This window comes from Jaculus jaculus, chromosome 5 (genome assembly GCF_020740685.1).
Source record: "Jaculus jaculus isolate mJacJac1 chromosome 5, mJacJac1.mat.Y.cur, whole genome shotgun sequence".
Lineage (NCBI taxonomy): Eukaryota > Metazoa > Chordata > Mammalia > Rodentia > Dipodidae > Jaculus > Jaculus jaculus.
In genome coordinates, this window is record NC_059106.1 from 60,164,772 (window position 1) to 60,183,688 (window position 18,917).

The 18,917-nt window shown below is 44.4% G+C and overlaps 1 protein-coding gene across 2 annotated transcripts in view; it reads right to left on the reverse strand.

Annotated features, from left to right (window-relative positions):
* The window catches only part of Wasf2 (WASP family member 2), a 98,802-nt gene extending 83,694 nt beyond the window's left edge, over positions 1-15,108 (reverse strand). The window contains exon 1 of one of the 2 annotated variants that reach the window (XM_045149408.1): positions 14,987-15,108. The gene's annotated coding sequence lies outside the window, so the exon portion shown is untranslated. Of the gene's footprint in view, positions 1-14,660; positions 14,680-14,986 lie in introns of those variants that run through there. The other variant, XM_045149407.1, reaches the window with a different exon arrangement.
* Between the last annotated feature and the right edge of the window lie 3,809 nt (positions 15,109-18,917).

Here is an 18,917-nt window from a genome sequence, read left to right on the forward strand (position 1 = left end):
TGTGTCTCTCTTTCATCTACCTTTGTTTATAAATAAGTAAAAACTAAAGGAGCAAAAGAATTGCTCTTAAAATATAACTGCCTAAAAAAACTACAAAGTTTAAATTTAAGTGACACCATACATATGTGTGTAATAAATATGTGAACACACATGCTCAAATTAGAACTGAAATAAACCATACCTCTTTCTCAAAAGAAGTATGTATTCAAAAAATAAAACCAGGCAGACGTGGTGGCTCACGCCTTGAATCCCAGCACCGTGAAGGCAGAGGTAGGAGGATCGCCATGAGTCTGAGGACAGCCTGAGACTATATAGTGAAATCCAGGTTTGCCTGGCTGGAGCAAGACCCTATCTTAGAAAGAGAGAGAGAGGGAGAGAGAGGGAGGGAAGGAGGGAGGGAGGGAGGGAACCTAATTTCATTCAACTGAATTTAACCTCAAACTATGAGAGTACATCTCAGACTTTCTTATACTTTAGCATAAAAAATAGCTTGAAAAAAATCATAAGCAAAATTTAAAAGCCCCAGTCATCAATCTCAAACTGTTTATTTTTACTAATCTGGCTAGAAATCATGATAAAATATTTGTTCTGAGATACTTTTGTATCTGAATATTATTTCCTCTGCTTGTATGCAACAATCCTGTTTCTATTCTTCTCTTTTCTAATTCAATTCTGTTTGGTTTCTAAGTTAAGAAGTGTGTTTCATTTGCATAAATGGTAACTATTCTGAGATACTATTCATAACTATACATTTGAATTCTCTAGAGTACCATTCATAACTTCAAATGAAACAGGAAAAAAATGTTCATTCAATTTCACCTTAATGGTGACTAAGACATGAATGGTTATCATGTTATATTGTAGAGGGCTGTCCAAATGAATGAAGTTCCCAAATGTCCTCCTACCTTGTCAGCTACTTACGTATGATTGGCCAAAGGAACCAAATTGCTTGGATCAATCTACCCATCATTTTAAAATATTTTTAAAAAGCACTGCCGGGCATGGTGGTACACGCCTCTAATCCCAGCACTTGGAAGGCAGAGGTAGGAGGATCGCCATGAGTTCAAGGCCACCCTGAGACTACCTAGTGAATTCCAGGTCAGCCTGGGCTAGAGTGAGACCCTACCTCCAAAAAAAAAAAAAAAAAAAAAAAGAAAGAAAGAAAGAAAGAAAATAAAAGCACTGAGCTTAGAAAAGATTGCCCACTAGCTAAACCTGTTTATTTTAGAGTTATAAAGTATCTTACCAGGGCCAGCAAAAAATACATCCTAGCCATAGAAAGTTGTGTCAAAAGTTAGTGAAAAAAATAAATCAAAATTAAATTATAATTCTAAAAAATGTGAGCCTGGCATGGTGGTGCACACCTTTAATCCCAGCACTCAGGAGGCAGAGAGAGGTAACTGGATTGCTTGAGTTTGAGGCTACCCTGAGACTACACAGTTAATTCCAGGTCAGCCTGGGATAGAGTGAGACTCTACCTCAAAATAAAAAAAAAAAAAAAATTAGTTAAAAAAAAAAAAAGAGCTGGGCATGGTGGTGCACGCCTTTAATCCCAGCACTGGAGAGGCAGAGGTAGGAGGATTGTCATGAGTTCAAGGCCACCCTGAGACTCCATAGTGAATTCCAGGACAGCCTGGACCAGAGTGAGACTCTACCTCAGAAAAAAAAAAGTTAGTGAAGAACTCCAACAATTTTTGGCGGGGTGTGGGGGGGGGGTTTGAGGTAGGGTTTCACTCTAGTTCAGGCTGACCTGGAATTCACTATGTCATCTCAGGGTGGCCTCAAAACTCATGGTGATCCTCCTCTGCCTCCCAAGTGCTGGGATTAAAGGCATGCGCCACCATGCCCGGCTAAATTGTTTTTTTAAAGATTGTATTTATTTACTTATGTTGAGAGAGAGAAAGAATGATGAGAAAGAAATAGAATGGGTGTTCCAGGGCCTCCAGCCACTACAAACTCCAGACACATGCACCACTTTGTGTATCTGGCTTATGTGGGTCCTGGGGAAAGCAATGATGGTTGCCCAGTGTAATGGTGCACACTTTTTTAATTCCAGCATTCAGGAGGTAGAGACAGGAGGATGACTGTAAATTCTAGGCCAGCCTGAGTCTACATGAATCTACATAATTCCTGAGTCTACTTGAATTCCAGGTCAGTCAGGGATAGAGTGAGACCCTATCTCAAGGAGGAAGGCAAGAAAAGAAAGAAGGGGGGGGGAGGGAAGTTTTTCTTTAGATTTTAAGTTTTCCACTATGAGCTTTTATGAGCCCTGCATAGGAGTAATGTTCTACTAGTTCTTTACTCCATCTAATCTTAATCACTGATAAGAAATTGAATTTATATAGATCTGCATAAATAATTCATCTATCTGTACTGCTCTAATATGTGTAAAGTGAATAAAATAAAATTTGAACAGAATAAAAATAATGGGGCTATTTTAACATCATCACTTCCTGATTTTCATTTTCTTTTCTTCTTTCTTTTGTTTTTAATATTTTATTTTTATTAAATTATTTATTTGACAGAGAAAGAGGGAGGGGGAAAGAGAGAGAGAGAGAGAATGGATATGCTAGGGCCTCTGGCCACTGCAAACAAACTCCAGATGCATGCACCCCCCTTGTGCATCTAGCTAATGTGGGTCCTGGAGAATCAAACCTGAGTCCTTTGGCTTTGCAGGCAAATGCCTTAACTGCTAAATCATCCCTCCAGCCCTCTTTTTTTTTCTTTTCCTATTTTTTTTCAAGGTAGGGTTTCACTGTAGTCCAGGCTGACCTGAAATTCACTATGTGGTCTCAGGGTGGCCTTGAACTCACAGTGATCCTCCTACCTCTGCCTCCAGAGTGCTGTTTCTTATCCAAAGCCAAAGATAGACTGGATAACCAAAAAGGAACAAAAGAGGAATTTGCATCTGAGGACTCACTTCTCCCTAGTATATCAACATGCCCACACGTTAATACAGTGTTTCTCAACTGGGGCAATTTTGCTCCCTAGGGTACATGTTACAATGTCTAGAGATATTTCTGGATAAACATTGGGGGAGGATATCACACCAGGAAGTTGTTTAAAGTTCTGGTCAGACCATAAAATAAAGCAGGAGGTTGGCTGGAGAGATGGCTCAGCAGTTAAGACACTTGCCTGGAAAGCCAAAGAACACTGGTTTAATTCCCCAGTACCCACAGAAAGCCAGATGCTCAATGTGGCTCACATATCTAGACTTAATCTGCAGCAGCTAGAGGCCCGGGTGTGCCCACCCTCTTTCTCTCTCTCTTCTGTCTCACTCTGCTTGCAAATATATATTTTTTTTTTTTAATTTATAAAAGGGCTGGAAAGCCGGGTGTGGTGGTGCACACCTTTAATCCTAGCACTAGGGAGGCAGAGGTAGGAGGATTGCCATGAGTTCGAGGCCACCCTGAGACTACATAATGAACTCCAGGTCAGCCTGGGCTAGAGTGAGACCCTACCTCAAAAACCCAAAAAATAAAAAAAGAATTCAAGGCAAAGCAGGTTTGGTGGCACACCCTTTAATCCCAGTACTCAGGAGGCAAAGATAGGAGGATCGCCAGGATTTCAAGGCCACCTTGTATAGTGAATAATTCCAGGTCAGCCTGAGCCAGAGAGTGAGACCTTACCTCAACAAAACAAAACAAAACAAAAGAAAAATTCAAGGTTAGGGCCAGGCCTGGTGACACATGTCTTTAATCCCAGCACTTGGGAGGCAGACAGATATAGGAGGAGTTCGAGGCCACGCTGAGATTAAATCCTACCTCAAAAAAAAAAAAAAAAAGAATTGAAGGTTAGGGCTGGACAGATGGTTCAGTGGTTAAGGCAATTGCTTGTGAAGCCTAAGGACCCAGGTTCAATTCCCCAGAACTGGCCAGATGCACATGGTAACACATGCATCTGGAGTTCATTCACAGTGGCTAGAGGCCCTGATGCACCCATTTTCTCTCCCTTTCTCTCATAAATAAGTAAACAAAGCCAGGCGTGGTGGCACACAGCTTTAATACCAACACTTGGGAGGCAGAGGCAGGAGTTCACCATGAGTTCAAGGCCACCCTAAGACTACATAGTGAATTTCCAGGGTAGCCTGGTCTAGAGTAAGACCCTACCTCTAAAAATCAAAACTAAAACCAAAACCAAAAAAAAAAGAGAAAGAAAAAAAAAGTAAATACAATATTTTTTTAAAAAGAAGAGTTCAAGGCTAGCCGAGACTATAGTAAGAGCCTGCCTAAAAAAAGGAGGGGGAGGGAGGGGGCTACAGAGATGGCTCAGCAGTAAAGGCACTCATCTGTAAAGCCTAAGGACTCATGTTCAACTCTTGAGGTTCCACATAAGCCAGACACATAGTAATACAAGTGTGCAAGGTTGCACATGAGCACAAGGGAGCACACGTCCCTAGAGTTTGATTGCAGTGGCTACATGCCCTGGCACACCCATTATCTCTCTTTCACATAAAAAAGGAGGGGCTGATCTTGTGGGCTTGAATCAAAAAAAACCTTCAAAGAGGCCCCTGATATCCCCAAAACATTACAGGCTATTGCCGAGGTCCTTCGTTTCCCACCAGAAATAGCTGGTAAGACCCTACTGCTGAAGACTCCACATACTTGGGCTGCAAGGTCACTAAGAAATCCTGCTGGAGCTGAGCTGAAAACCTCTCCATGTAGACCAGCTGACAGAAAGCTGGAAAAAGTCACACTGCATGCAGCTCAATGGGAGAGAGAGAAATCACCAGTGAAAATACTCCACAGTGGACACTGCAAAACTTACATTTGGCTAACCAGGCCAAATGAGCCAACAGGTACAAAGCGACATGCCTGTTATGGGGGAAACCAATCACTCTCTAATTTGACTGGAGGTCCGCTCCATGGGAGGGAATACATCCCTAATACTGAAAACCTACAACAGGGTTAGTCAGGAGCCCTAGGGGTGTAACATCTGCTGGTGTCTGGCTAAATGTATACACTATGCTCACCAAATTGCCCAATAAGCACATCTCTTAAGGTTTATACCCATATATTAATGCTACCCTCACTTTTGGTTAGAGAAGCTTCTTTTTTCAGAAGGCAGTGACCTTGGGATGACTCAGAATGCACCATGGTACTGAGAAGTGACAGAGGAGTGCTCAGCACTGAAATATCTCAATCATACCTTCCAAGGCTCAGGGTCCATTGCGGAAGAGGTGGTAGAAAGAATGTAAGAGCCAAAGGAAGGGTAGGACTCCTTACAACGTGCCCCTCCAGACACAAAATGACCTGGATAACCATGACCTCACAGTGCCTGACGCTACCTACACAAGACCACCATAATAGGAGGAAAAGATCATGACATCAAAATAAAAGCGAGACTGATTGAAAGGGGGAGGATATATGATGGAGAGTGGAGTTTCAAAGGGGAAAGTTGGGGAAGGAAGGAATTACCATGGGATATTGTTTACAATTATGGAAGTTGTCAACAAAAATAAATTAATTTTAAAAAAAGGTCTTTAGTCACCTGCCTTTAAAAACCAAAGGGGCTAGAGAGATGGCTCAGTAATTAAGGAGCTTGTGTGCAAAACAAAAGGACCCAGGTTTGTAAGGTGGGTGTGGTGGCACATACCTTTAATCCCAGCACTCGGGAGGGAGAGGTAGGAGGACTGCTGTGAGTTCAAGGCCACCCTGAGACTACATAGTGAATTCCAGGTCAGCCTGGGCCAGAGTGAGACCCTACCTCGAGGGGGGCGGGGGAGACAGAGACAGAGACAGAGACAGAAAAAGAAAACACTAGGTAGTCAATCACCTCTTTGATGACTTCTTGGACCAGCTCTGAAGGATGAGGAGCAAGAAGCATCTTATTTCACAGCCTACCCTCCTCTTTCCAAACAAGCAGCCATTGTGTTCTTCAGGCAGCAGAACGCTGTGGAGCAACAAGTCTGTTACTTGTGTCCTGCTGGAGACCCAAACCCCCAAGAATTCTGCACTTCAACCTACTCCCAATACAGCAGCGTTTACCCTAATCAACCTTAGTAAGGCCAACACCCAAAGAGTAAAACCACTTCCAGTTGCTTGTTGACCCAGACTTCGCCCTATTCTTATTAGTCACCGAATGACGATGCTACAGGCAGAAGAGGCTGCAGTGAGCCGACGAGGACAAGGAGCTGCCATCTTGCACACGAACAATGGCACCAAAGCTATGGGAGCTGATGAAAGAGTCTGAATCCTCTTTAAGCATATCATATGGACTGCAGAGATGGCTCAGCAGTTAAGGCACTTGCCTGCAGAGCCTAAGGACCCAGGTTTGATTCTCCAGGATCCATGTAAGCCAGATGCACAGGTGGCACATTTACAGTGGCTAGAGGCTCTGGCACGTACGCCCATTCATTCCTTACCTCCTCTCTCCCTCTCTCCCTCTCACCCCCCCTCTCTCTCTCTGTGTGTGTGTGTGTGTGTGTGTGTGTGTGTGTGCGTGCGTGCGTGCGTGCATCAAATAAAATAAAATAAAAATTTTTTAAGGATCCCAGTTCAACTCTCCAGAATTCATGTAAGTCAGATGCACAAGGCGGGGCACATATCTGGAGTTCCTTTGCAGTGGCTGGAGGGCCTGGTGCACCCATATTCTTTCTCTCTCTCTCCCTCTCCCTCTCTCTCTCTTACCTCCACCCCCTCAGGGCTTCCAGCCAAACGAACTCCAGACACTTGTGTCCTCTTGTGCATCTGGCTAATATGGGTCCTAGAAAACCAAACCTGGATCCGTTGGCTTTGCAGGCAAATACCTTCACTGCTAAACCATCCCTCCAGCCCAAATAAATATATTTTTTAAAACTTAAACTATGGTTGCTAGAAAATTTTCAGTGCTAGGGATGGCACTTCCCGTGAGTTGTTGGTCAGGGAGGTCCTTGATGCCCCCAAAACATTATAGGCCATTGCCAAGGCCCTTGGTTTCCCACCAGGAATAGATGGTAAGACCCTATTGCTGAAGACTACACATACTTGGGCTGCAAGGCTACTGAGAAATCCTGCTGGAACTGAGCTGATAGCCTCCTCCATGTAGACCAGCTGACAGAAAGCTGGAAGAAGCCATTCTGCATGCAGTTAAATGGCAAACAGAGAAATCACCAGTGAAGATACTCAACAGTGGACACTGCCAGCCTTATATTTGGCCAGCCAGGCCAAATGAGCCAGCAGGTACAATAGTGGCTTGTCTATCATGGTGGAAACCAACTGCCCTTCAAATGGACTGGAGGCCAGCTCCATGGGAAGGAATACATCCCTGATACTGAAAACTTAAAAAACAGGGGTAGTCGTGAGCCCTAGAGGTGTAACGTCTGCTGCTATCTGGCTAAATGTATTTACTATGCTTATCAAACTGCCCGGTAAGCACTTCTGTTAATGTTCATACCCTTATATTAATGCTACTCTCACTTTTGGTAGAGAACCTTCTCTTTTCAGTGGCAGTGACCTTGGGATGACTCAGAAGACACCATGGTGCTGGGAAGAACTGACAGGAGTGCTCAGTACTACAATATCCCTATCATACCTTCCAAGGCTGAGGGTCTAATGAGGAAGAGGTGGCAAAATGTAAGAGCCAAGGGAAGGGTGGACTCCTTACAACGTGCTCCCCCCAGAAACAAAATGGCATGGATATCCATGACCTCACAGTGCCTGACAATACCTACACAAGACCATCATAATAGGAGGAAAAGATCATGACAACAAAATAAAAGAGAGAATGATTGAGATGGGGAGGAGATATGATGGAGAATGGAGTTTGAAAGGGGAAAGTGGGGGGAGGGAAGGTATAACTATGGGATATTTTTTATAATCATGGAAGTTGTTAATAAAAAAAAATTGACTCCCTCCAGACAAAAAATTGGCCTCGATATCCATGACCTCATAATGCCTGCCACTACCTACATAAGACCATCATAAGAGGAGGGAAATGTCATGGCATCCAAATAGAGACTTATTGAGATGGGGAGCAGATGTGATGGAGAAGGGAATTTCAAAGGGGAAAAGGGGGGAGGGGAGTACTACCGTGGGGTATCTTTTATAATCATGGAAAATGTTTAATAAACTTGAGAAAAAATAAAAATAAAAAAATTTGAAAAAAAAAATATAAAAAGTTAAGCCGGGCGTGGTGGCACATGCCTTTAATCCCAGCAGTTGGGAGGCAGAGGTAGGAGGATTGCCATGAGTTCAAGGCCACCCTGAGACTCCATAGTGAATTCCAGGTCAGCCTGGGCTAGAGTGAGAACCTATCTCAAAAACAAAACAAAAAATAAAAGAAAATAAATAAAAAGTTTTTTTTTAAAATACCCTTAAACTCATCATACTCAACTCATTTCAATACCAGTACCAAATTTACCCCAAAAAAGAAAAATCACTTATTGAATATTTATAATGAGATATGTTAACAGTTCTCAACCTGGTTGAATACTGACATCATAGTTCCCAGGCCACATAATGCATTCCCCCTCCCTCCCCAGAGGGTCTCACTCTAGCCCAGACTGACCTGGAATTCACTGTGTAGTCTCAGGGTATCCTCAAACTCACAGTGATCTACCTCTCTCTGCCTCCTGAGTGCTGGATTAAAGTCCTACCCCATATGCACGTTTTTTAATGGAAAGTTCTAATACAAGACTAGTTGGAAGCTCTAACCTTTTGACATTACATAATACAAAAAAAAAGAAAAAAAAGAAAGGAAGGAAGGGGCTTGTATGGTGGCACATGTCTTCAATCCCAGCACTTGGGAAACAGGTAAGAGGATCACCATGAGTTCAAGGCCATCCTGAGAATACATAGTGAATTCCAGGTCAACCTGAACTAGAGTGAGACCTTACCTTGAAGATATTTATTTATTTATTTGCATGGAGGGAGAGGTACCAGAGTCCCTTGCCACTGCAAAGGAATATCAGATGCATGGGTCACTTTTTGTATCTGTTTTTTTTAAGTTTTTTGTTTATTTTATTTGTATTTATTTATTTGAGAGATATAAGCAGAGAGAGAAAGAGTCAGAGAGAGGGAATGGGCGCACCAGGGCTTCCAGCCACGGCAAATGAACTCCAGACGCCTGTGCCCCCTTGTTTTGTTTGGTTTTTTAATTTTTTTTTGGTTCATTTTTATTTATTTATTTGAAAGTGATGGGGGGGCAGAGAGAGAATGGGCGCCCCAGGGCTTCCAGCCACTGCAAATGAACTCCAGTGTGCCCCCTTGTGCATCTGGCTAACGTGGGTCCTGGAGAATCGAACCTCGAACCGGAGTCCTTAGGCTTCACAGGCAAGCGCTTAACCGCTAAGCCATCTCTCCAGCCCAACGCCTGAGCCCCCTTGTGCATCTGGCTAACGTGGGTCCTGGGGAATCGAGCCTTGAACTGGGATGCTTAGGCTTCACGGGCAAGCACTTAACCACTAAGCCATCTTTCCAGACTTTGGAAGCAAGTATCTTTAATTGGTGAGTCATCTTCCCAACCCACCAGCACATTTTAATTAAAGAGTTCTATATGACAAAAAAAAAAGTTTTACATATAATACTATTTTTAGGTTTGAAATTAACTTGATTCTTTTTTTTTTTCATTTTTTTGAGGTAGGGTTTCACTCTAGGCCAGGATGACCTGCAACTCACAGTAGTTCCAGGCCTGCCTGGAACTCACAGCAATCCTATCTCTGCCTGAGTGCTAGGATTAGACAGGCATATACCACCACACCAGGCCTTTTTTCTTATTATTGTTCTTTTCAACCTATGTTTTGTTAATGGAGGCTCACATCTCTTCACTTCCATTCCAAAATCCAAATGACTATGAAAAACAAGTTTACATTATTCATGTGGTGGCAAAGTCTGATGTGAAATGACATGAGGCTATTTATAATATTTATTTTTCCCAGTTAGTGTGAACACTCAAATATTCTATTACTGAAACAGTAATGCATTTGATTAGCAGGTGCTTCTCTAGACTTCTCTGGGGTGTTACATAATACACAGTAATATTCCAGGGGCAGGGAATGTAACTCAGTGGTATAGGACTTGCCTAGCATGCGTGAGGCTCTAGGTTCAATCCCCAGTACTGCAAAAAAATGGAAGAAAGGAAGGCAGGCAGGAAGGGAGGAAAGGAGAAGAGAAGGCAGGACAAAACTACATAGTACATATTCCATAATTCTTTTCTAAAGTCCACAAACTTCTAAATTAAAAAAAAAAAAAAAATCTGTTCCCAAGAACATCTTTCCCTTATACTCAAAGATTTTGCAGACAAGCACCTTGACCGCTGAGCCATCACTCCAGCTACTCAAGAATTTTGAATAGCTCCTAAATACCAGTATTATAATTAATGAAGACTATATCATCTTGTTACAAAGAAAGTGTAAGTAAACTGGGCATGGTGGTGCACACCTTTAATCTGAGCACTTGGGAGGCAGAGGTAAGTGGATCACTGTGAGTTCAAGGCCACACTGAGACTACTGTGAATTCCAAGGCAGCCTGGGCTAGAGTGAGACCCTACCTCAAAAAAAAAAAAAAAATATATATATATATATATATATATATATATGTATGTATGTATGTATATATATGTATACACACACACACACACACACATAATACTGAGAACTGAACTCATGTAGACCTTTGCATTCAGAAAATTCATGACTATCATACACACACAAACCTGCAAAATGAAGCACTAAAAATTGTAAATAATGTCTAAAACCAAGCAGAAGCTGACATTGTGGCATACACCTGTAATCCCAACACTTGTGAGGCTGGGATGGGAAGCTCGCCATGAATTCAAGGCCAGCGTGAGCTACAGAATGAGTTCCAGATCAGCCTGGTCGAGAGTGAGATGCTGCCTCAAAAAAAAAAAAAAAAAAAAGGCCAGGCTCGAGAGATGGCTTAGTAGTTAAGATGCTTGCCTGCAAAGCCAAAGGACCCAGGTTTGATTCCCCAGGACCCACAAATGCCAGATGCACATGGGGTGCATGCATCTGGTGTTTGTTTGCAGTGGCTCGAGGCCCTGGCATGCCCTTTCTCTCCCTCTCCCTCTCTTTCCCTCTCAAATAAATAAATATTTAAAAAAACAGAAAGCTGGAAGAAGCTATTCTACATGTAGTTCAATGGGAGAAAGAGATACCACCAGTGGAGATACTAAACAGTGGATACTGCAAGCCTTATAATTGGCCAGCCAGGCCAAATGAGCCAACAGGTGCAATAGTGGCACGTCTGTCATGGTGGAAACCAACTGCCCTCCAATTGGGCTGGAGGCCCGGTCCATGGAAGGGAATACATCCCTGATACCGAAAACTTAAAACAGGATTAGTCATGAGCCCTAGGGGAGTAACGCCTGCTGCTGTCTGGCTAAATGGATATACTATGCTTATCAAACTGGCCAGTAAGTACTTCTCTTAATGTTCATGCCCTTATATTAATGTTACTCTCACTTTGGGTAGAGAATCTTCTCTTTTAAGACAGCAGTGACCTTGGGACGACTCAGAAGGAATCATAGTGCTGGAAAGAAGTGACTGGAGTACTGAGTAACATCTCGAACACACCTTCCAATAATGTGGAAGAGGTGGCAGAAAGAATGTAAGAGCCAAAAGAAGGGTAGGACTCCTTACAACGTGCTCCCTCCAGACATAAAATGGCCTGGATATCCATGACCTCATAGTGCCTGACACTACCTACACAAGACCACCATAATAGGAGGAAAAGATCATGACATCAAAATAAGAGAGACTGATTGGGAGGGGGAGGGGATATGATGGAGAATGGAATTTCAAAGGGGAAAGTGGTGGGAGGGAGGATATTACCATGGGATATTTTTTACAATCATTGAAAATGTTAATAAAAATTGAGAAATGGAAAGAAATGACCACAGTGCTCAGTACTGCAATATCTCTATCACACCTTCCAAGGCTCAGGGTCTAATGCGGAAGAGGTGGTAGAAAGAATGAAAGAGCCAAAGGAAGGTCAGGACTCCATACACCATGCTCCCTCCAGACACAAAATGGCCTGGTTATCCATGGCCTCACAGTGCCTAATACTACCTGCAAAAGACCATCATAAGAGAAGGAAAAGATCATGACATCAAAAGTAAAAGAGAGAATGATTGAGATGGGGAGGGGGTATGATGGAGAATGTAGTTTCAAAGGGGTAAGTGGGGAGGGGGTATTACCATGGGGTGTTTTTTATAATCATGGAAGTTGTTAATAAAAAAATATAAATAAATAAATAAATAAAAATTGAGAAAAAAAGAGGCTGGGCTGGAGAGATTGCTTAGTAGTTAAGATGCTTGCCTGCAAAACCAAAGGACCCAGGTTCAACGCCCCAGAACCCACATAAGCCAGACTCACAAGGTGGCGCATGCATCTGAAGTTTCTAGGGGCTGGAGGCCTGGACACAGCCATTCTCTCTCTCTGCCTCCTTCTCTCTCTTTCTCCCTTTCTCAAGTAAATAAATAAAAATTAAAGAATATAAGCCAGCCGTGGTGGCACACACCTTTAATCCCACCACTCGAGAGGCAGAGGTAGGAGGATCACCGTGAGTTCAAGGCCACCCTGAGACTACATAGTGAATTCAAGGTCAGCTCAGACTAGAGTGAGACCTTACCTCGAAGGAAAAAAAAAAAAACAAAAAACATTTCATATAATGTGTGTGTGTGTGTGTGTGTGTGTGTGTGTGTGAGTGTAGTTCGTTTGCAGAGGCTGGAAGCCCTGGCGCACCCATTCTCTCTCTCTATCTGTCTTTCTCTCTGTGCCTGTCGCTCTCAAATAAATAAATTTTAAAACAAATTTTAAAAAATGTATTATTTATTTATTTGAGAGAGAAAGAGACAGATAGGGAGAAAGAGAATGGGTACACCAAGGCCTCCAGCCACTGCAGATGCATGCGCCCCTTGTGCATCATGTTTATATGGGTCCTGGGGAATCAAACCATGGTCCTTAGGCTTCACAGGCAAACGCCTTAACCACTAAGCCATTTCCCCAGCTCCCCCACCCCTTGTTTTTGGTGTTTTCAAGGTAGAGTCTCACCTTAGCCTATGCTAACTTGGAACTCATTCTGCAGTCTCAGGCTGGCCTTGAACTCATAGTGATCCTCCTACCTCTGCCTCCAGAGTGCTGGGATTAAAGGCGTGTGCCACCATGTCTGGCCATCAGACTTTTCAAGTAATGGTAGCTTTGCATCATCCTCCAATATCTAAATCAGGTTAAGTTGAAAGTGAACTGACTTAAACCAGTTAAAACAGAGCCAAAGGCTGAATTGGTAACTGTGTTGAAAAAATAAATTATCAGTGATAAGTACTCACTAAAATGTTTTTTTTTTTAATTTATCTTAGAAGGTTTAAGATTTTAAATTATTTCATTTTAGAAGACAATTCTGAGGTCCAACAAGACTTTTTCTGTCTCCAATGTGGCCAGGGATAGCTGTCAAAGCTCTCTGATCAGGAAGAAGAGTTTCACAGTTTTTTCCTTCCTCCCTTAGCTGCTGCTTTTCTGGTTTTAGAATTTCAAACAAAGAAAATACATATTGGCTCCACAGCTAAGAAACGCCCTTTTTCTCAGCAACTTCCTCTTCCAGTTCTCTTCCCCACCACTGACATGAGAACAATGACCCTGGCTGGACCTACCATTTTAATTAGCCCATAGCTCTGAGGTTTAGAAAAATTAAGGGCTGCAATTTATGGTAGCCAATTACCTCTAATCCCAAGTCCACAGTCGTCACTCATCTAAAGAATAACCAAAAATACAAAGAAGGAAATGGTACGCTCCCTCCAAGGAATGCAAAGAAATTTGCACTAACAAATGGGAAATTTCTCCCATCCCAAGAAAATGTGGCCTTCTTCAGGGAGGAGAAAAAGACACCGAGGTGGCACCACCCTGTACCAAAAGCCAACAAAGAGTGGGTGAACTTTCTTCCACAGAACACCTGACCAGGATTCAGACTGAGCTCTCTCAGGTACTCAAGCACTTCAAAGTGACTTTTACCATTTAGACATGGTCCTTTCCAACTCGCAGAGTGAACCATCCAGAGATCAAGATCTGTCCCCATACCAGAAATGCAATCAAATGTCTGAGCTAGATCCTGTCCCTCATTTGTGACAACAAGCAAACTTTATTATCAAGTGACTTACTACCCTGCCCGGCCCAATGATCCCAGAGGAAACACCCTCATGCTAGTAAACTCAGCACTCTACAGTGTGGTCTCTAGCAAGCAAGCAACTTAACTCCTCTGAACCCTGGCTTCCTCACCTGTAAATTTGCAAACGTAGTTGGAAAAGCCAAACAAGGACATATATGTATGCCTAAGCAAAGTCTGGCACACAATAGGGTAATCTTAAATACTGCTCTTCATCTTCCTCTTCTTCAAGGCTGGGCTTAAAGTTCCAACCACAGTCCCAAAAAGACAAGGATTCCCTCCTTATTCCTCCAAAATTTCTCCATCTCAAAGGACCAAAAAGAACCTGACTCCACGCCATCACTTGAGTAGCACCCACCAACTTGACAGAGGAGCCCCTGTAAGTCAGTCAACTCTTACTCTGCCCATCACCCTGTGCACGCCATGTTCACACAGTTGTCCTACCCAAGTCCCCCAAACTCAAGGACCTCAAAACAGCACCTCGATTACTTCATGGTACAGAGATAGAAACTGAGGGTTTCCCCCAAGGTCTCAGAAAACAGGTAAGAGGCCCAATTCACGTACTTTCGCAAAGTCTTCGTTTTACAAAGACGGAAGTGACTTGCCCAAGACCACCAGGCGAACCGGCGGGGGGCAGAGCCAGGGTTCGGGTCTTGACACTTCCGAAGCCTTCGGTGACACCCCTCCCCCGGGGTTCTTCCAAATCGCATGGGGGGGGGAGGTGTCTCCGGTTCACCTCCCTTCCTGAGGGGTGGGGTGAATTAAGACGCCGCTCCGCCGCCGGCTCGCGAGCCGCGGCGCGTCCCAGGCAGCAGGAGCGCGGCACCCATTCCCCCGGGACCCCACCGCGGGGCCCGCCCGGGGCGGCGGGGGGAGGACTTGTTGCTCACCTGATCTCGCGCAGTCGCCCACAGTGATCTGAAAGGCCACTGGACCGCCCGGTCACCGCAGGGGGGGGGTGTGCTCCAGCCCAGCGCCTCGTGGGCTGCCACACCGCCGGACCGCCCGCCCCACCTCCCGGCTTCAAGGCGCTACGCCCCCAGCCGCGCGAACCCGGCCGGTGTCCGCCATTACGCGATTCCCCGCCCCGGGACACAGCCACACCCCGCCAACGGCTCTGATTGGCTCTCCGTCCCACCCCCTCTGGGTTTGCAACCATCCCATTGGCCTGAGCGAAATGCCAGTTAAATAACTACGCAAAAGACGTACTCGTAGGTAGTGTTCCCGGGGAGCTCCACCCGAGCGACTTCCGCAATGGGAGTAAACAGCGGGGAACAAACCAAGTGAAGTGTTTGTGGGGGGGAGCGGAGACAAGGTAAATCAACCCCTGAATTCTGAATAGGAAAATCTGAAGAAATAAAGTGTCAGACCACATCCGTGGTATGCGGAAAGATAATTATTTTTTTTTACTGACGTTAAAAGAACCAGGATTCTTGTAGAAAGGTGTCAAGCCTGTGAACTTCCTGTGGACACCCCTCAAGTTGAATTTGGTTTTGCCCCTTCACGCCTGGGCTCCGTCCCTTCGGAAAGTCGGGTGGGGAAGAGTGAGTCAGATGCTCTAAGCTGATCTAAAGGAGCGGTTTCGGGGCTAACCGTGGGTCCCGGGACTGAGCTAATTATGAGAAGCACTGAGCTGGACCGTCGTTCAACTGCAACTTGAGGCAACTCCCTGAACTTAGTCAAATCTCAGTTTGTCCTTCTGCAAAATAGGCGCATTAGTCCCATGCAAATCTGCCTTCAGTCCTGGGGGGATTATTGCTTATAAATAGGCCTCTGCATTGTGGCAAGGTAACAAAGCCACATCTTAGCTCATTTAGTTCTCTAGAGAAACTCTGTAAAACACGTAATTCTCTCTGTCTCTCTCTCTCTCTCTTTTTTTTTTTGCATGCACATATGCAGGTTAGTATGTGCTCCTGGAAGACAGGTCAGTGTCAGATGTCTTCCTAAATCGTTCTATCACCTTATTTTATTTATTTTTTTATTTATTTTGAAACATGGTCTCTCACAGAACCTTGAGCTCACCAATTTGGCTAGACTGGCCTAACCAGTAAACCCTAGGAATCCTGTGCTGGGACTGCAGGCATGTGCCACCGCTCCTACCATTTTACTTGGGTGCTGGAAATCCAAACTCACGTCCTCACGCTTGCGCAGCAGGCACTTGGCCCACTGAACTATCTCCCCATTTCCCAGCTCCCTGACCCCATGTGTCCTGTTATAGAAAATGGAGTTAGACCCTAGCAGGCAGCTGGTTCTTCTGTCATACCTACTGTGCTCTTTATATAAACTTGCTTTTCTTAAAAACAGAAGCAAGACAAAAAACAGTCTATGGCTTTGTATAATTTTGCACACATTGGCCCAGAGAACTGGAAATAACCCTAGTCCTGTATTTCTTCTTCCCAGGCATTCTCACCTGAGAAAGAATTCTCACCTGAGAAAGACTTTCTTCTTCATCCCCTGGAAGGACTGAAAGGTGCCAGACCAGAGTATTTCTCGCTCTGTTCACCATAGACTGGGACCTAGGCCACCTGCAGCTATAGTTGACAACCAACATTCTTTTTTTTTTTTTTTTTTTTTTTTTGGTTTTTTGAGGTAGGGTCTCACTCTGGTCCAGGCTGACCTGGAATTAACTCTGTAGTCTCAGGGTGGCCTTGAACTCACGGCGATCCTCCTACCTCTGCCTCCCAAGTGCTGGGATTAAAGGCGTGCGCCACCACGCCCGGCTACAACCAACATTCTATGGAAAAGTGACCTAGGAGTGTAGCCAATTTGTTTCTGGGATCCTAGAAATCAAGAGAGAAGGAATGAGCCAGGTATGGTAGGGCACACCTTTAATCCCAGCATTCAGGAGACAGAGGGAGGAGGATTGTGTGAGTTCAAGGCCAGCCTGAGACTACATAGTGAATTCCAGGTCAGCCTGGGCTAGAGTGAAACCCTACCTCAAAAACCCAAAAGAAAAAAAGAGCAAGAGAAGGAATGGATGATACCAGGCATAGCGGCTCATGCCTGTGATTTCAACACTTGGGAGGCTGAGATAGAAGGATCACCATGAGTTCTGGGGCCAAACTGAGCTATAGAGTAAGCTCCAGTTAGCCTGAGCTAGAGTAAAGCTCTACCAAAAAAAAAAAAAAAAGAGTGGGGATAGGGGAGAATGAATGGGTTAGCAACCTTACCTCCTCCTGCAAGGACTTAAATCCAGGTCTGTTCACTCTCAGAACAGGGCTCTGGTCTCCTTGTGATTGTCCCTGAAGGGCTACTTAGTCTCCTGTACTTTTCAATCCTTTTCCCTTCCTGGAAAGGACTTTTCTGTTAAAGAAGTGCCTCCAACATGAGCTTACTGTCATGAGGATGTTTCCTCCAGGATCATTGGGTAGACAAATTCCAGGTCAGCCAAGGGAGGGGGTGGGAATTAAAATTTCAAAAGGGGGCTGGAGAGATGACTTAGCAGTTAAGGGCTTAACTGCAAAGCCAGAGGACCCAGGTTTGATTCTTCAGGACCCATGTAAACCAGATGCACTAGGTGGCTCATGCATCTGGAGTTCTTTGGCCCTGGTGTGCCTATTCTCTCTCTCTAAAATAAACAAAAAATAAAACAGCAACGAAAGATTTCAGAAAGACAGAGACAGACAAGTGGGCACAACAGGGCCCAAGTGATCAGCTGTTTGGCAACTTTCAGGCTTTAATTGTAATGCTCAGTCAGACAACAAATTACTGTATAATGCTGGTGCAGGGCTGGAGAGATGGCTCAGCAGTTAAGGCACTAGACTAACAACTCTGGTTCGATTCCCCAGTACCCATGTAAAGCCAGATACACATATGGCATACATATCTGGAGTTTGTTTACAGCAGCAAAAGGCCCTGGCATACCCATTCTTTTATTTCTCCCTTTCTCTCTCTCTCCTCTCGGTCTCCCTCCGCTTGCAAATAAATAAATACTAGTGTGATTGACTGCCCAAGTCAGCTGTAAAGAAGTCAGTGGCTGAGCTGGGTGTGGTGGCGCACGCCTTTAATCCCAGCACTTGGGAGGCAGAGGTAGGAGGATCGCTGTGAGTTCGAGGCCACCCTGAGATTACATAGTGAATTCCAGGTCAGCCTGGGCTAGAGTGAGACCCTACCTCGGAAAACCAAAAAAAAAAAGAAGTCAGTGGCGGGGCTGGAGAGATGGCTTAGTGGTTAAGCACTAGCCTGGGAAGCTGAAGGACCCTCCTGGTTCGAGGCTCGATTCCCCAGGACCCACATTAGCCAGATGCACAAGGGGGCGCACACGTCTGGAGTTCGTTTGCAGTGGCTGGAGGCCCTGGCTTGCCCATTCTCTCTCTATATATCTCCCTATCTATCTCTGCCTCTTTCTCTCTCTGTCTATTGCTCTCAAATAAATAAAAATAGACAACAAAAAAAATTTTAAAAATAAGTCAGTGACTTTGAGGGCTAGGGATATAGTTTACTTGGTGGAGTGGTTGCCCTGCATGCACAAAGTCCTAGGTTTGATCTCCAGCATTACATAAACAAGGAATGATGGTATGTGCCCATAATCCCAGGACTTGGGAAGTGGAGGTAGCAAGTCCTCAGCAACAGGAAATTTGAGCCCACTGGCTTTGGGGTTAGAACAACCTGAGGTTGAAACCTACCTCCACCATAAACCTAACTTCATGACTTTTTGGGGGTAGGGGGTATGTTTTGTTTTGCTTGTGGGTATGGCTGTGTGTGGAGTATGAGTGCAGTATATGTACATGTATGTAGATGCATGCACCCATGTGCATGATGCATGTGGAGCCCAGAGGAGAATGTCAGATGTCCTTCTCTTATCACACATTTGCATATATA